Raw genomic sequence first — 16,312 nt, 5'->3', positions numbered from 1 at the left:
AATTCCAACAACAAATGGAGTGAATGTGAAGATGGAACGAAATTCAAAAGAGGTACGACAGAGAGTACAGATCAAGCAGGTTCCAAAGCAGATTCAAAGCAGATTCCAGAATGGAGAATCAAATGTCAAGGATTTGGGAGACAAAAGGGCCTGGGGTAACACTCATCATTTACGATTTGTAATGTAATCGTACCTGAGCTAACAAAATTGAGTTTTGCATAAGTGCATGGCTCACAAAGTGGGTACACGTACTGTTACACAAAGGGCAAAAAAAAAAGTTTAGGGAAACATGAAATGCAACCCATTATGTTAATCTGCATGTATTCAAATCGCTAAATCTAAATTTTTAGACCTGCAGCACGTCCGGTTTTAAAGTTACCACTGAATATATACAACACTGTAAATAAATGTTCGAATTTCGAGCTTGGCGTCAGCGCTATGTACGGAATCATATGAAAAAACAAGGAAAATATTATATTTTGGGATAAGAAACGGATAATTTTTACTCTGCCTTTTTTAACAGGCTCAATATGTGACAGGAAAAAGAAAAAAACAACACATTTTGAGAGAGTCTGATGTTATAAATTACGAAGAAAACACAGACGAGTTCAGTAGCAAAGAAAGCCACACTTGTTAGCGAAAAATAACGTTAAAATCGAATTTATTTCTTTCGAACTTTTGAAAATAATCACTTTAAACATGAAAAGAAAAAACATAATTCTTACCTCTCGGATCCTCACGAAGCACCAAAAAAATTATAGCGTTGGTTAAAATGAAGAATTAGACAAATGTGAGTCACCTCGTTTGGCTCAGTGTCCTCACGCTGGATTCGTACGTTACGGCTCTCGCAAAGACACGGACACGAAGACAAACGCTGCGCTCGACGGCGAATGGAAATGTGCTGACATGCTTGCAAGTGCCTATTATATCCATCAATCGGGGAAGTTTGCAAGACGGCAAGATTTTCTAATACTAGCGTTATTTGCGTCCGACAAGAGATGATGATTCATACATAACGGGACTGACACGAAAATCAAGACGGGATTACTTGCGGTCGGAATTTTATTTTTCTGATCACAATTTTGATCTATATTTTCTGCCATTAGACTCTGTCTAATGGCAGAGAAATTAATGTCTAAAGAAATTGAGGGAGATTTGGAATAAAAATCATAAGAAACATTATCAACACTGGACTCCTTATTTTTCTCGATGCAGTGGACACGAAGCGTTATGTACGAATCCATTATTTCATCAGATAGGGTAGGTGCGAGAAAACCCGAATAGGGAGACAGAACATAATCAAAACATAAAAGGACACCAAAGTTCACATTCTGAGTCACCACACTCAAAATAACTGTCACATAAGAAACGGACAGGAAAATAAAAATTTTACCAATCAAACAAACATTTCTAAGGTTACAATACCCATATTCTGTTGCTTTAATTCATCTTTAATAAAACAAGGAAATGGAGAGTATGATATTGCCCATTTCTACAGGTTCCCCAACTCATCCACTTTCATTTCTGACTATTGATGGTTTGTTTAAGTACCTCATAATAGTTTTATGTGGAATTTCCCACAAACATACCACAGCATACCCACTTTGTGAGCCATGCACAGAAAGAAAGTCTTGTTAAATGGCGATCAACCCTGACATTCGCATTTCATCAAGTCCACCCTGAATCTTAAAATTGATGCAACAAGCATTCCTTCACTCAAACATCACTATAAAATTCTCGGGCTGGGCTTTTGATTTGCAACAACTTTTGAAATGGCTGTACACTTTTGTTTTTATTGCTGTTCTATTCTTTATTGGATGGATGAACATCATGTTAAACTCTTTACTTTTTTGTATACGTACAGTTAAAGCTCACTCATGGAAGAGTGAGAACACTGAATGGATCAGGAGGCAACAGAACACAAGGAACAGGAGAGAGAAAGAGAGAGAGAAAGAGTGAGAGAGAAAGAGAGAGTGAAAGAGAGAGAGAGAGAGAGAGAGAGAGAGAGAGAGAGAGAGAGAGAGAGAGAGAGAGAGAGAGAGAGAGAGAGAGAGAGAGAGAGAGAGAGAGAGAGAGAGAGAGAGAGAGAGAGAGAGAAACACCACAGTAGAGTTGAAGGACAAAATAGAGGACTTGGGCAAATAAGGGAAGTGGGGAAGAAAGAGGAGTTGGGGTGGATGCGTGGGGTTGACATAATGGATACTCACATCAGGAAACTCACAGGAGGGAAAAACTGGAAGCTTGGAAGGAAATGGGCTTGGGGGTAGGTGGGGTTAAACAGGGGTAGCGAAGATCATGGTTTTGGATGGGGATGATCGGAGATGGTGGTGAACAGCAGTCTTAAAGACTTGGAGGGAAGAACGCAATTGAAGAGAATGTGGAAGTGGATTTTAACCCCCAGGTAGGTTAAAAAGAGGAACAAACTAATGGAGGTGAGCAGTGATTCTCGATTTTGGTAGATTCACCAGGAAGGAGTCGATGGTGGACCACATGCGCCCTGAAGAAAACCCGTGGGACCAAAGCACGGAAAGAGCAGAGGGTGCAAGACCAGAAAGAAGGTGGTAGAAGAGAGAGAACATTGACTTGTCGGCGATGGCGAAGTCATAAACCCATAGACTTACCTTCATCGCAGGAGATTCCTCTCATTAAGCCACTTTGTGGCATCATATCAAGGGAATTAGTGTGCAGGTCTTAATAAATTCACCATTCCACACCTGCTGTATATATGGTTGTATGTTGTAGCTAAATAAAATGAATTGAGAACAAACTTCCACTCAATGTGTGGAATATTCGGTCTATGCTTCGCCAAGATACTGTGGGGGAAAAATTATTTTAATGTATTCTAAATTGTAACAAATGGAGTTTTAGAAATGTAAGTTTTATGCTGCAAGTTCAATTGGCTGTCCTTTCTGGCCAACAGACTTTTGCCCTAAATGTTAATAAATGTCTGGTTTGGAGCGGTGTGACCTGAGCTGATAACAGCGAACCTTTGCCTCGAAATGTACGTAGTGGCTTCTCGTCTAAAGGACACGTCTGCAGTCTGGGTTGATAGCCCCCACCACTCTCCCATGAAAGTATAAAATGCTTTGAAATGTAAAATTGTTTCAGTGCAAGTACCTGAGGAAGTATTATATAGAATCTCAGTGGCTTGTACTCCTTGGAACTGACCAAGTACCAAGTTAGAATAAAACTCTGATGTAATGTGGAAGTTAATTGAATTGAGTTGGTTTAACTGTTAACTAAAAGTAAGAATAAATGAAATAGAACCAAATAATATTGCAACAAATGGGGATTCTTAAGTTCATTGTATGAGGGTGAGAAGTGTATGGTGGATAATTAGAAAATAAATTGTTTCACAAAGAAAGGACTTGTGTGGACATCGGTTATCAGTGTCAGTGGGTTTTATGCAGGATTTTATAACCAAATCAGACAAACGTTAAACTCTGCCTGAAGTCAAATAGGATTCCACAATCGGCCAGGAAGAATCCTTCAACGATCACAACGGGGTGGGTTAAAAAAATCCACAACAGTTGGCGCCTGGTGACTCGGATTCGAACAGACGTTGTGCGGTGCTCGTGACCGGAGGTGCTTAATCTGCCGGAGGCAGTGCCTGGAGGAATGACAAGTGCTTGAGCGAAGGTAAGGTAGAGCGCTCTCAGCAGGTAACGCATTTCGAACAAAGAAAAGTTCATTGTCAGATAATTTTATTGATAGAAACAAGAGGTTGACTTTTCACTTTGAAAAGAAACTGTTTTAAAGTAAACGATAAGTACTGTTGTTGTTTTAGAAAAGTGCTGGAGGAGAAGAGGACTTACATTGATACTTACCTGATAGGAGAGATACTGTGATCATGAAGACAGTATTCTCAGGGCGAGTCCGACCTATTGCACTTCAGGGGGGAAGGTTGACCCTTGCGATCTTCCCAAATGTGGGAAACTCGACTGTACAATTTGAGGAGTGCAGAGGGTATAGTACAAGAAGAGGCTTGACGAGGAGTCAGAGGAGTAATTAAATGTTTGCATTGATACAGACCAGCTGAGAGAGAGGCCGAGGACACGGCTGAGACGCCAAGATAGGGTTATGGTTCAGTGGAAAATAGATAAATATTATAAGTTACCTGTTTGTAAGAGTTATTAGAGTTACCTTTTGTTCATTGAACTAACTGGAAGTTTTTTGGCAGTGAGGTTGTTATATTATATTGTGTGGAGGTTTTACGGATTTGTAAATGCAATGATTTGCACGAAACGTTTTGTAGAGTGCAGGAGACGATTGACCGGCTGGGAGCGTGGCTGGTGATTTGCATTGAGATGCATGTGTTGCTGAGAGTATAAAAAAATGAAAGTTGTGCGAGTCCAATAGATTTCACTGCAATGAAACGTGTTCTGTTGGGAATTTGACGATATTTTAACAACTAAGAAACTTCAGGCAGAGAGTCGAAGTAGCTTGGCTGTTCGTGATTTGGTGCTGATAACGCGAAGGTCGCGGTTGTGTGTGCATTCAATCTGTGGGGGCTGTGACTGTGCAGCTCGCCCACTCCACTGAATCTGTGGGGGGTGGCATGTCTCTCCACTGAGTCTGTGTTTGAGTCTAAGCTTTAAGTGTGAAATTCGATTCACATGCAGATTCAAGAGGATGGGGGCTATTGTGTCGAAGTGTGCATGCCGTTGGCAATGACTTTAAAATGATATAGAAATGTGATTGGTATTTGTCACGTGATCACACGAGTCTATGAGATGCAATGCTCATTAGTGTGTGTGTTGAAGCCATGACAGAGTAATGCCAAACTGTGGGTTTTGCCTGTCAGAGTTTTTTCTTTTTATGCCCACTGGATGTGGAGATAACTTCCTGTTCCTTGTTACTTGGTGTTTGTGGCGCACCCTCTCCACTGAATCTGTTTAAAGTGAAGTCCATTTAGGGAAAAGTGTTGAAGTTTTATTTAAAAACCATAGGGATTTTGGATGAATTGAAATAACAATTGTGAATGTGGGATATATTCAGAATGTGAAGTCTTTGGTGTTGAGCTCTCGCTGGCATTGTGATGATTTGTAATTACACAACCCGGCAGGTTTAAGTGCTGGGCAAGCTCTGGGGACGTGTCAGAAATGTTTCGAAGATTTTGATTTAAACGTAGAAACGTGATTTGGAATGATTTAAAATTGATTTGATGATGTTTAGCACGTGGGGCGATTCAGAGATAATTGATGATGCCCTTGGATGGACGTTGAAATAGGCATATCGTTTTATTCGTCTGCGAATGTTGAGGTTGCCTGAACTTGTGCTGGGAAGGCAATGGCAACCAACCCAATGTAACCCTTTAATCAATTCAGTCAAGGTAAATTCATGATTTAATTGGATAGATGCTGAAGATTTTATTTTTGATTTTTGGATTTTAAAAGGAAATATTTTATTGTTTTGACCAAAAAAAAGTTGTTTAAGAGAAACTGGATGTTTATTAGTCTGAAGTTTAAGATGCTTTCCCCAAGACTGAGATAAAGTTTTGGGAGGGTCTAGCTACATGTGTAGACAGAGTGTTTGAGCTGCAATTTAAGTGATATTCGCCTGATGACAAATGATTTGACAATTTTTGTTCAACTTCTAAACTGTATTTAATTGTTTTGATAAAGGAAATTGATTAGTATATTGAGAAGGTGAGAGAGAAGTGGATAGATAGAAAATGTCAGACATTTAAAATGTCGATGGAATTCAGTGCTGAGATAGAGATTGGTTAAGCATTATTTTTGGGATATTTTAGTTCCATTTCAACATGAAAGAAACTGGATGCTTACCAGATTAATGTAAAACAACGTTAGCATTTGGGCGTTGTTTAAACTGGGGAAATTTTATAACAATGTTATCAAAATTCTTGTTTCAAAATGGACACTCTTCAGCTCGGCAACTCGATGTCAGGATGGCCGAGCGGAGTGGAACTCTCAAATTGGGGGTTGTGCGGTAACTGTGTTAGTTACTTTCAGACTAAGCTCATTAAAAAACCCTTGTTAATCTGTTAATTGAGGATAAGGAAAATTACTGAGAATTGAATCAAGAAGATAAAATTGGCAATTGCTCGAGAACTATTTGTGAATGAAACTGTAAATTGTTTAGCAGATGTGAAAGTTAAAATGGTAACTGCAAAATCGATTTGGATTCGGTTCTTGAAGAAATAGATTACTTTCATATTTTGGGCTAAATGATGGAATATTTTTGTGAAAAGAGTTATTGATCGCAAATTGGAACCCTGATAAAGACTGTTTGCCTTTACATGGAAATAGCAAATGAGATGAATGTTTTGAATAATCGATGTGAACTTTGATTTTGTTTGTTTCGGAGTGTTGAACGCAGTTAAACCATGAAATGTACGATTTCGTCTAAATGAAGCTTGGAAAGAACTTCCACACAAAGATTGGACGATGGGAGAACCCAGATTTTGTGATTGAGCATTCAACACGTGATCATGCCCCTTCCTGAGGAGATAAGATGAAGGAAATGTGAAAAAAAGAGAAACCCACTGAGGAGAAGGTTGAGCAAAGTCTTAACGTCGGCGTTGTGTGGTGCCTGCGTGGAGGAATGTTCTCAGCCACACTCTCGATTGCTGCTCTGCAAATACATCATGAACTTGCTGTGGTTGCTTCAATGTACGACAGGCCTGGAGTTCCACATTACGAGTCCTCTGCAACACGTGTTCAATGGTGCGGGTGGGGGCTCGTGCTGCAAAGTAACTGCATCTAACATGCACAGCTCGCTTGGTGAAATCAGGCCCGATTGCACGGACTGCTGCTGCGATGCCCCAGGCTCTGTTGGGGCAGGATCTCTGTTCACCTCTCGAGTCCTTTTCGTCTCCTTCAACCCAGTGTCCGGCCCAAGCTTGTACTTGCCCACATCTACCTTCTCCTCAGCTCAAGGAGTGCTTCGATTGTGTTTCCTGTTGGGTGCGCCTCAAAGGGCGGAGGAGCTCCTTGTGAGCCAACGGCCATCCATATCTAGTGCCCAACGGTGTCTGCGGATGTCCTCCTGCAGTTGGGTCACTTCGTATTAGGAGGTTGGTGGCAGGATTTGCACTCCGGCCACTGTAAAACCCTTCATTCCGCAAAACGCAAAAACGCAAAAAAATCTGAAAACCCACTCCGTGGGAGTACCTCCTGTGCAGCTTCCCTTCGCAGGGCAGCTCACCGGATGACGGGATTGGGGCAAAGCCTTCGGGACCTCCAATCTTTGATAGGAGGGAAACCACGGGGTAACATCCCTGGGTCAGATTGCGGGAGAGTGTGTCGGAGTGGTGCTGAGGTGTCGTCCACCAGACGGCGGTCTCCTTGGGTTAACCTGAGGCGGTCCCTTCGGGTGGGTGCCTGGAATGTCCTATCCCTAAGAGAGGATGATCACCTGTCTCTGTTATCATCTGAGCTCAAGCGTTTGGACATCGATATTGCAGCTCTCTCTGAGGTTCGGAGACCGGATTGCGGCGAGATAATGGTGGGTGGTTACACCTACTATTGGTCTGGTCACTCTGATGGTTACCATACCCAAGGAGTTGCTGTAGCTGTGTCCAATAAGCTGACCCCAATGATAATTGAGGTAACACCGGTCAACGAGCGTATTATGAGATAAAGGATTCGTCACTCCTTAGGTGTCATTTCCCTGGTCTCTGTTTATGCTCCGACTGAGGTGAGTGATCTCACCGTGAAGGATGCATTCTACGCCACACTCGAGTCTGTGGTTGATCGGTGCCCCAGACGAGATACACTTCTAGTCTTGGGGGATTTCAATGCATCGACTGGAACTGATAGGGACGGTTATGAGGTGTGTGTTGGTCCCCATGGGTCAGGAACTATGAACCAGAATGGCACCAAGTTCCTTGACTTTGCAAGAAGTCATGGACTTAGGGTGGCTGGTTCATGGTTTCAGCGCCCACAAGCTCATCGCTGGACTTGGTATTCCAACGCTGGTGGTGTGGCAAAGGAGATTGACCATGTCCTCATTGACGGTCGTTGGAGGATGATCCAGAACTGCAGGGTCTACCGGAGTGCTCAGTTCCTCAATACTGACCACAGGCTTGTTGTAGCAACTCTAAAGCTGCACCTTAAATCCTGGAGAATGGTACCATCCCAGCCGAGGCTGGATGTTGCCAAGCTCAGGGATGAGAGAGTAGCTGAGGAGTTTGCGAACAGGCTGAGTGGACACTTGGGGGGTCTGGGTACTTTGGGGGGTCCTGAAGAGTTGTGGAGCGCCTTCAAGACCACCGTCCTTGATGTTGCCGGTGGATGCCTTGGAGCTCACCGCAGGGCAAAGAAGAATTTTGTCTCTCAAGGGACACTGGATACCATTGACCAGAGTCGCAGGGCCAGGCTGAATGGCAGAGCTGAGCTGTTCAGGGAGCTGAGGCGTAAAACTGTACGTGCACTGAGGGTGGACACGGAGGCCTATGTGCGAGGAATCTGTGAGGGGGTAGAGCACCACCTGTGGACAGGTGATTCTCGTCCCGCTTACAGGGGAATTCGCGCATTACGTTCATCCAAGCCCATCCCTCGGAGCACTACAGTTCGAGCAGAGAGTGGTAGGCTCTTGACGGAGGAGTCTGAAGTGAAGGCCCGCTGGGCCGGTTACTTTGAGCGGTTGTACCATGCTGATCCCCCAACTGTCGAGTTGGACATCAAGGGTGTTAAAATCCCTGTTGCTGACCCTCGAATCAACTGTGGTCCACCTACGCTTGTGGAAACACGGGCTGCGGTGAACCAGTTGAAACGGGGCAAAGCTCCAGGGATCTGTGGCATCCATGCCGAACTTCTCAAGGCTGGTGGAAATGCTGCACTCGTGTCGTTGCATGCAGTTTTGTGCTCTGCCTGGAACACAGGCATCATCCCAACTGACTGGAAGAGGGGCCTTGTTGTCCCTCTCTGGAAAGGGAAGGGTGATCGCCAAGACTGCAACAACTACCGAGGGGTGACGCTGCTCTCAGTGCCGGGCAAGGTCTTTGCTCGGATAATTCTCGATAGGGTTCGTCACCATCTGCTTGAGCACCAGTGTCCAGAGCAGTCAGGCTTTACACCAAAGAGGTCAACGATTGACCGTATCCTTGCACTTCGTGTCCTCACCGAACGCAGACGAGAGTTTCGGCAGGGGCTGCTTGCAGCCTATGTTGATCTCTGTAAAGCGTTCGATTCAGTGAATCGGGATGTCCTCTGGAGGATTCTTGGTCTTCGTGGGGTGCCACCAAAACTGATCGATCTGATGTCTGAACTCTACTCTGGTACTGAGAGTGCTGTGAAGTGTGGTGGTACCATCTCTGACTTATTTCCAGTTGTTACTGGAGTTCGTCAGGGATGTGTACTGGCCCCCACACTTCTCAGCACTTGTATTGACTGGACTCTCAGGAGGATGTCGGAGAGATCAAGCTGTGGTGCATCGTTTGGGAATGTCAAGATCTTGATTGCGCAGATGATGCAGTCATCTTTGCGGAGACTTTAGACATCCTCTTGGGGGCCCTCAAGGTGCTGAATGAGGAGTCGGAGCCGTTGGGATTACGGGTTTCTTGGGTCAAAACTAAGATCCAGGCTTTCGGTGACATCTTGGATGCTGCTCTCCTCTCTGTGTCTGTTTGTGGTGAGGATGTTGAGGTCGTGGAGAGATTCACTTACCTTGGCAGTGATATTCATGTCTCTGCTGGCTGCGAGTCAGAGGTCAATAGACGTCTGGGTCGGGCCTGGGGAGTCATGGATTCACTGGATCATGGGGTGTGGCGCTGCCGGTACCTGTGCGGGAGGACGAAAGTCCGAGTCTTCAGGTCCTTGGTACTTCCAGTCTTGCTCTATGGGTGCGAGACTTGGACTCTGACCAAGGATCTGAGACGGAGACTTAATTCCTTTGGTACCAGGTCTCTTCGGAGAATCCTTGGCTATCGCTGGTCGGATTTTGTGTCCAACGAGCGGTTGCTGAGAGAGACTCGGATGAGATTTGTTACCTACATAGTCCGTGAGCGTCAGTTGCGGCTGTTTGGACATGTGGCTCGTTTTCCTGACTCTGATCCTGCTCACCAGATTCTCTCAGCGAGGGAGTCTCATGAGTGGAGGAGGCCAGTGGGTCGACCACGAGCCTCATGGTTGCAACAGGTTGACCATCATCTCAAGGAGATGGGGATGGGCCTGGCATCTGCCTGGGGGATGGCCAGACGGAGGCCCCTGGAGTACCGGCGGAAAGTGGACGCAGCGACGTGCTGTTCTGGCACATGCTCCCATACCTGACCTGACCTGCTGCTCTATCCACACCCTGACCTGTTTATCTTCTGACTTTGGGTAGCATGTTTTCAATGTGTGACACATGCTGATGAACAGGCCATAAATTAAATGGAAACTCACTCATTTTCTGATATGAGCACTCCCTGCCATTGTTGATTGAACTTGAGTAATGGAAATCTTTTCTCCTTCAGGAACGGGACATGGTAATCACGTGTAAGAAAAATTATTCAAATTTTCCTTAAAAAAAAAATGGGGGAGTGTGGGGGAAAAATTTATATTAATGTATTCTAAATTGTAACAAATGGAGTTTTAGAAATGTAAGTTTTATGCTACAAGTTCAATTGGCTGTCCTTTCTGGCCAACAGACTTTTGCCCTAAATGTTGATAAATGTCTTGGTCTGGAGCGGTGTGACCTGAGCTGATAACAGCAAACCTTTGCCTCGAAATGTACGTAGTGGCTTCTGGTCTAAAGGACACGTCTGCAGTCTGGGTTGATAGCCCCCACCACTCTCCCATGAAAGTATAAAATGCTTTGAAATGTAAAATTGTTTCAGTGCAAGTACCTGAGGAAGTGTAGAATCTCAGTGGCTTGTACTCCTTGGAACTGACCAAGTACCAAGTGAGAATAAAACTCTCTGATGTAATGTGGAAGTGAATTGAATTGGGTTGGTTTAACTGTTAACTAAAAGTAAGAATAAATGAAATAGAACCAAATAATATTGCAACAAATGGGGATTCTTAAGTTCATTGTACGAGGGTTGGAAGTGTATGGTGGATAATTAGAAAATAAATTGTTTCACAAAGAAAGGACTTGTGTGGACATCGGTTATCAGTGTCAGTGGGTTTTATGCACGATTTTATAACCAAATCGGACAAATGTTAAACTCTGCCTGAAGTCAAATAGGATTCCACAATCGGCCAGGAAGAATCCTTCAACGATCACAACGGGGTGGGTTAAAAAATCCACAACACTCACTTTCGTCACTCTCGCAATTCTTCCTTCCTACTCTTTACCATATTATAAATATAAAACCTTCATCATATAATTTTGTCAGAAGTGGTTGGTTCGCAATTTCAGGTTAGCCGAGAGGTACACACACACCCTCTCAGATGTCGGGCATGGCTTCAAATCTTGAACCAGCAAAACACTACCACCCTCGTGTTTCACAGGCAGTGCGTGCACCGTCACTCAGATGGATGTTAACATGGGTTTGTTGTTTTTTTGATATACATATATCGATGCTCGTATGAGAGCCAACACACAATACACAGCAAGAGGGTATGAAGCAAGAGTGGTGGGAGAGGGAAGGACAAAACAGTGGGGAACAGAGACATGAGGAGATCTGTGGAAGGGAGAGGGATGGGTCAGGGTACATGGGGTAATCAAGATGGACACTCCAGGGACTTTCAGGAAGGAAAGCAGGGAATTTGAAGGAGGTGGGTTTGGGGTGGATTAACGGGAGTAGAAAAGATCATTGTTTTGGATGGGGGAAGATAAGAGATGGTGGTGAACAGTTGTCTTGAAGACCTGGAGAGAAGAGTGGTATTGAAGAGAGTGTGGGAGTTTGTTCCAAAGGCGGGAAAAAAATATAGAGGAATGAAAGAGTGAAGGTGATCAGGGATTCTTGATTTTGGTAGTTTTATCAGAAGGGGGTTGCTGGCAGACTTTGAGTGCCATGTGGGAATATGGGGTGGGGGGGCAGGATATAAACCGAGTTTGGAATTTATTAAATGAGGAACAATAACCAAAATGAAAGTATTTTGAATTCTGATCAATTAAAAAATTAAAATTAAATAAACAAACAAACAAAAAAAACATCACCAGCTGCATCGAACTCGAGGAAGCCCAGCAATCGTCTCGAGTCGTGCAGTTTCAAGCTCGATTCCAAATCTGAATCCTTCCACCTCAGTTCCAAGTTCAATGACACATTTTGTTTAGAGTCTTTCAAAGCACATAGTAGCGTCATACATCCCCGATCAGTGGACACGGCATTCGATTCTATAATTCACTCCAAAGCCAGTGGAGTAACTCATTTAACAGAGTATTACAACCGGACATTTAATACTTGCCTCTTTGCACGTCGTCGATCAAATACCCAATGTAATACTCCAAGCTGGGATTGAAAGTACGTTTGGGCTAATTTCACCCTGGTTTTGAATCCAAAGTACAATAAGTAGTCAACCAAGGAATTCACATTCATAACGGTGCCCGCCAGGCATGTACTTGTGAAGCAGGCTCCAATGCATCATGCAATAATGCCAGGCACTGCAGCCTGCACCATTTATATCACAAAATGACTTGGGCGAGGGGGGGGGGGCTTCCCATCATTCGGTTTCATTTAAATCAACAAATATACATTGTGTATTCGATAAATCTCATCACTTAGCATAACGGGCCGAATCCTATATCATAGCTAGAGCTCCAAAAGTATCTTGACATATTCATTTTGAGCGATGGATGCTCTGCAATAAATCAAATCTCAATCGTAATAGGGAAACTGGTGCTTTATCAGAGTGGGAAGCCATCAAACGTTCCCCCCCACACCTATCCTCTTATTCCCAAATGCCTTCTTTTTTACCATGCTGTTTTGCCCATCGGCCCATCAAAGGATTGTTATCCCTCCAACCTTTGTCATTCAGCTCTTCTATGAGCCTCGATCTCTGCATTAAAAAACCCTCAAACTTTGTGAAGTGTTTCAGAGAAAGAATTTGAGAAGCTTATAGGATCTGCAGTTAATCCAACCGGTGAGTTTGCTCGGCGGAATGTCCGCAAGCACCCTGACCGGAGACAGGAAAAGGAGCTCCGCTGCTGTTGCTGCTGCTGTCCAAGGGCCATGAAAACACTCCAGTAAAACAACCCCTTCAGCAAAAACACTGAACTGCCTACCGACTGCAAATGCAATATTAATTTCACAACCGTACTCTTCAAAGCACGACGGGAATGTGCAATAAGCTTCATTCAATGTAACTACATCTTCCATCATTTCACGTTACAACTGCATACCTATTGCCAATAATGTCATTGGGACCACTGATACATGTGTACTAATCACACACACAGACACACACGAAGCTCTTGGAGATTTTAAGCTAATATACGAGTAAGGACAACATTCCCTTACTATTTATTTTCGTATGCACTTGTGGGCTGCTGGGGTAGCCCAGAGGATGCACACTCGCATCCGAGTTGTCTTGCCTGGGTTCGAAACGCGACCGAGCTATAAACCACCACGCTGGTATTCACATGCAGGGTGGTGCACAAACGTATGCGCCATCGGAAGGACGTAAAGCACAAGGGCCCATCCGCTGGCAAGAGTTGTGGTGGGGGGGGGGGATGTTAAAGATACCACCATATCATTCGGTAAAAGTAGGTGAGTTATCGCCAACACACTGAACAAATTCCAAATTCCCACCCGGACTGCAGGACTGCAATATAAACTAAATTCCCCAGGTTGTTCAGGTTTCTTACCAACAGCCTTCTTCGACAACGAAGTGCAACCAATTCTATGTATTGTACAAGTAAAATTAAATGCTGGCCTTTCACAGTCTTCAGAGTCTCTCATTCTTAGAACTCACTGAAAGCCCCTCATACGTCACTGGACGTGGCAATGAAAAAATGGATCTTTTGTTTCATATTTTAGCAAAGATCAGGAAAACTAACTGGCATTAAATAACGTCAATATAGCTCCTATAACCATATTCTCATTCCAAGGTGAAAGAGTTCTTGGCTCCAACCAACCCCACCTTTTTTGTGGCATCGGCCGTGGAGGAAGTTTGGCCAGTGTCTTTCACGAACTAGGTCCAAAGTTGGAGCGAAGGTAATTTGGGCAAGAGTTCAGAACTTGTTCCAGAGTGCTGGCGATAACTCGCCCTGTCCTTCGAAAATGATACTGTGGGATATTTAAGGTTCACCAACTCATGTTAGTAGAGAGGACACCCAGGTTGACATCAATCCGAGGGACGGGGCACTTTGTGGTGCGACACCCCGCCCTGGGAAGCACCATTCCTGAGAGTTTATAGTTGGGTATTGAACGCAGACTGGACGGCTCAAAGGGAGGTGCTCTACCTCCACACAATCCCATCAGATCTTCATCACAGTATACACGCACATCATTATATCTCCATTTTGAACACCGATGTGGGTAAGTAGACTCAGAACAGTTAAAGCCTTGCATAGGAAGTAGAAATTTTCGGCAGAAATTTGATGTGCAATCAAAACAAGAGCGACAATTGCTTTGCAATACATGTCTCCAACCGATGTGATATTTTCTAAGTCGAAAAAGGGCATTACTCTGAAAAATTGATGAAACACCCTGAAACTCGAACTCGTTCCGCAACTGATCATAATAAAGCCACGTAACAAGTTTCAGTTGAATATGTTAAAGGATACGGGGAAAAAAGTCTGAAAACCTCAGGTCGGATGGACGGACAGACGGACATGGAGAGCAAACAGATAGTCTCCTCCGGTGAAACCTGCAGGGGACTAATATGAATGCTTACCCAATTAGAGGTGTTTGCATGAGGAGTGATTACACAGGAACGAGAAACGACACCTTTGCCAAATCAATAGTTCAAGACGACGTGATTCCGTGGTCTCAAATAATGAATGAAAGCGTTGTTATCCGTATCTTGTACAAAAACAATTTTGACGCTAGCTAGTTTGTTCATCGTAACACCCTCCATTTTATAATCCTCTATTTTTATTATTATTATTATTTTTTTTTTTGCAGTGCTTTTGATCAAATTCACCGACGTCACAAGGCATAAATTTTCACAAGTAGAAAGAGTAAAATTTGCAGTCATCCTGATAAATTGACGGTGATATTACAGGATCTGTTTATCTGCTTTATGGCCGATGTGCGTTTGTGCTCGTTGGTCCGGCACAGCTTACATCAGGCCCATTGTGACGCCCCAGTGACCATGTGCATTTTCACCTCTAATCAGCGTGCACAGCTACGTCACAAACGGCCGTATTTCAAACGAATCGATGGATCGAAGAGCAAGTCCTCGCGGATGCTGCTAAACGGCGCGTGGCGTGTCCGCACCGATACGGTGCCACTGCCGTGTCCGGGTAGGCATGACCCTGGGCGGACCGCACCTGCGATCCCGAATACCTCCGACATGCAATATACATTACGTGCGCACGATCGATGGATTCTTCATCTGCGGCCATCGCGCCATGCCTTGCCGAGTGAACGCAAGGAGGCCGCGAGGTGCGATGACATCCAATTTTTGGCGCACATGGCTCTAACGCAGGACGTGTGAGGATTTTAATTGGCAAAAAACAGCAGGAAATGAGCGCCAGAAGAATTACCTCCACCACCCCCTCCCGCCATTTCCGCATGGTTCGTGAGCGGGCTTGTTGGCCTCATCCCGTGCGAGGCCACTCGATCCCGCTCATCCCCACACAGTCTCTCAAATCGATTTCCCATTTTCGCCGCGTGAACTCGGCGTCACGTAAACCGAGCAGATGGTCCAACGGTCGGTCTACCAAGCTTTGCACATATGGCACTGGGTATGGTTCGCATTTTCTCCTTGGCAAATCAAACCTGTGATTACTGGATAACAATGACGAACACGAATGGCTCGTGTTGTTAATACCATCAACTGGTAATGCTTGCACCGCATGAACATGTCCTTTCAATGAAATCACCTTGACAGAATAGTGTGTGTGTGTGTGTGTGTGTGTGTGTGTGTGTGTGTGTGTGTGTGTGTGTGTGTGTGTGTGTGTGTGTGTGTGTGTGTGTGTGTGTGTGTGTGTGTGTGTGTGTGTGTGTGTGTGTGTGTGTGTGTGTGTGTGATGGAAACAAGAACACACACGTATTATGGTGGCATATATGTTTGTGAACACGTGCATCAAAATAGAACTGTTCACGTGTATAGGAGAATAAGGATACGAGGATACGTACTAATGGGTTGGCAGGATAGCCTAGACCCCGAGACGTACCCACACTCGCCTCGAAGCTCTCTAGCTTGGGTTTGAATCCCGACGCAGCCATAAAACTGTTAACCCGGTGTTTCACAGGTGGGGCGATTCATAAAGGTGTGTGCCGTCCCTCAGACGGACGTTAAAGATCCCACGGTGC

General features: G+C 44.5%; 1 protein-coding gene and 1 pseudogene across 5 annotated transcripts in view; one reads left to right on the top strand and one right to left on the bottom strand.

Moving 5' to 3' along the window:
- LOC147015913 (slit homolog 2 protein-like) overlaps positions 1-16,312 on the bottom strand; it is a 628,660-nt gene that overhangs the window by 514,004 nt on the left and 98,344 nt on the right. The gene's annotated exons all lie outside the window — the stretch shown is intronic.
- LOC147015915 (U1 spliceosomal RNA) lies at positions 3,820-3,961 on the top strand (annotated as a pseudogene).

The sequence above is a fragment of the Eptatretus burgeri genome, chromosome 12 (genome assembly GCF_056783735.1).
Source record: "Eptatretus burgeri isolate ZD-2024b chromosome 12, Ebu_testis_v1, whole genome shotgun sequence".
Lineage (NCBI taxonomy): Eukaryota > Metazoa > Chordata > Myxini > Myxiniformes > Myxinidae > Eptatretus > Eptatretus burgeri.
The sequence above is the reverse complement of the archived record's forward strand: the minus strand, read 5'-3'. Positions and strand labels throughout refer to the sequence as shown.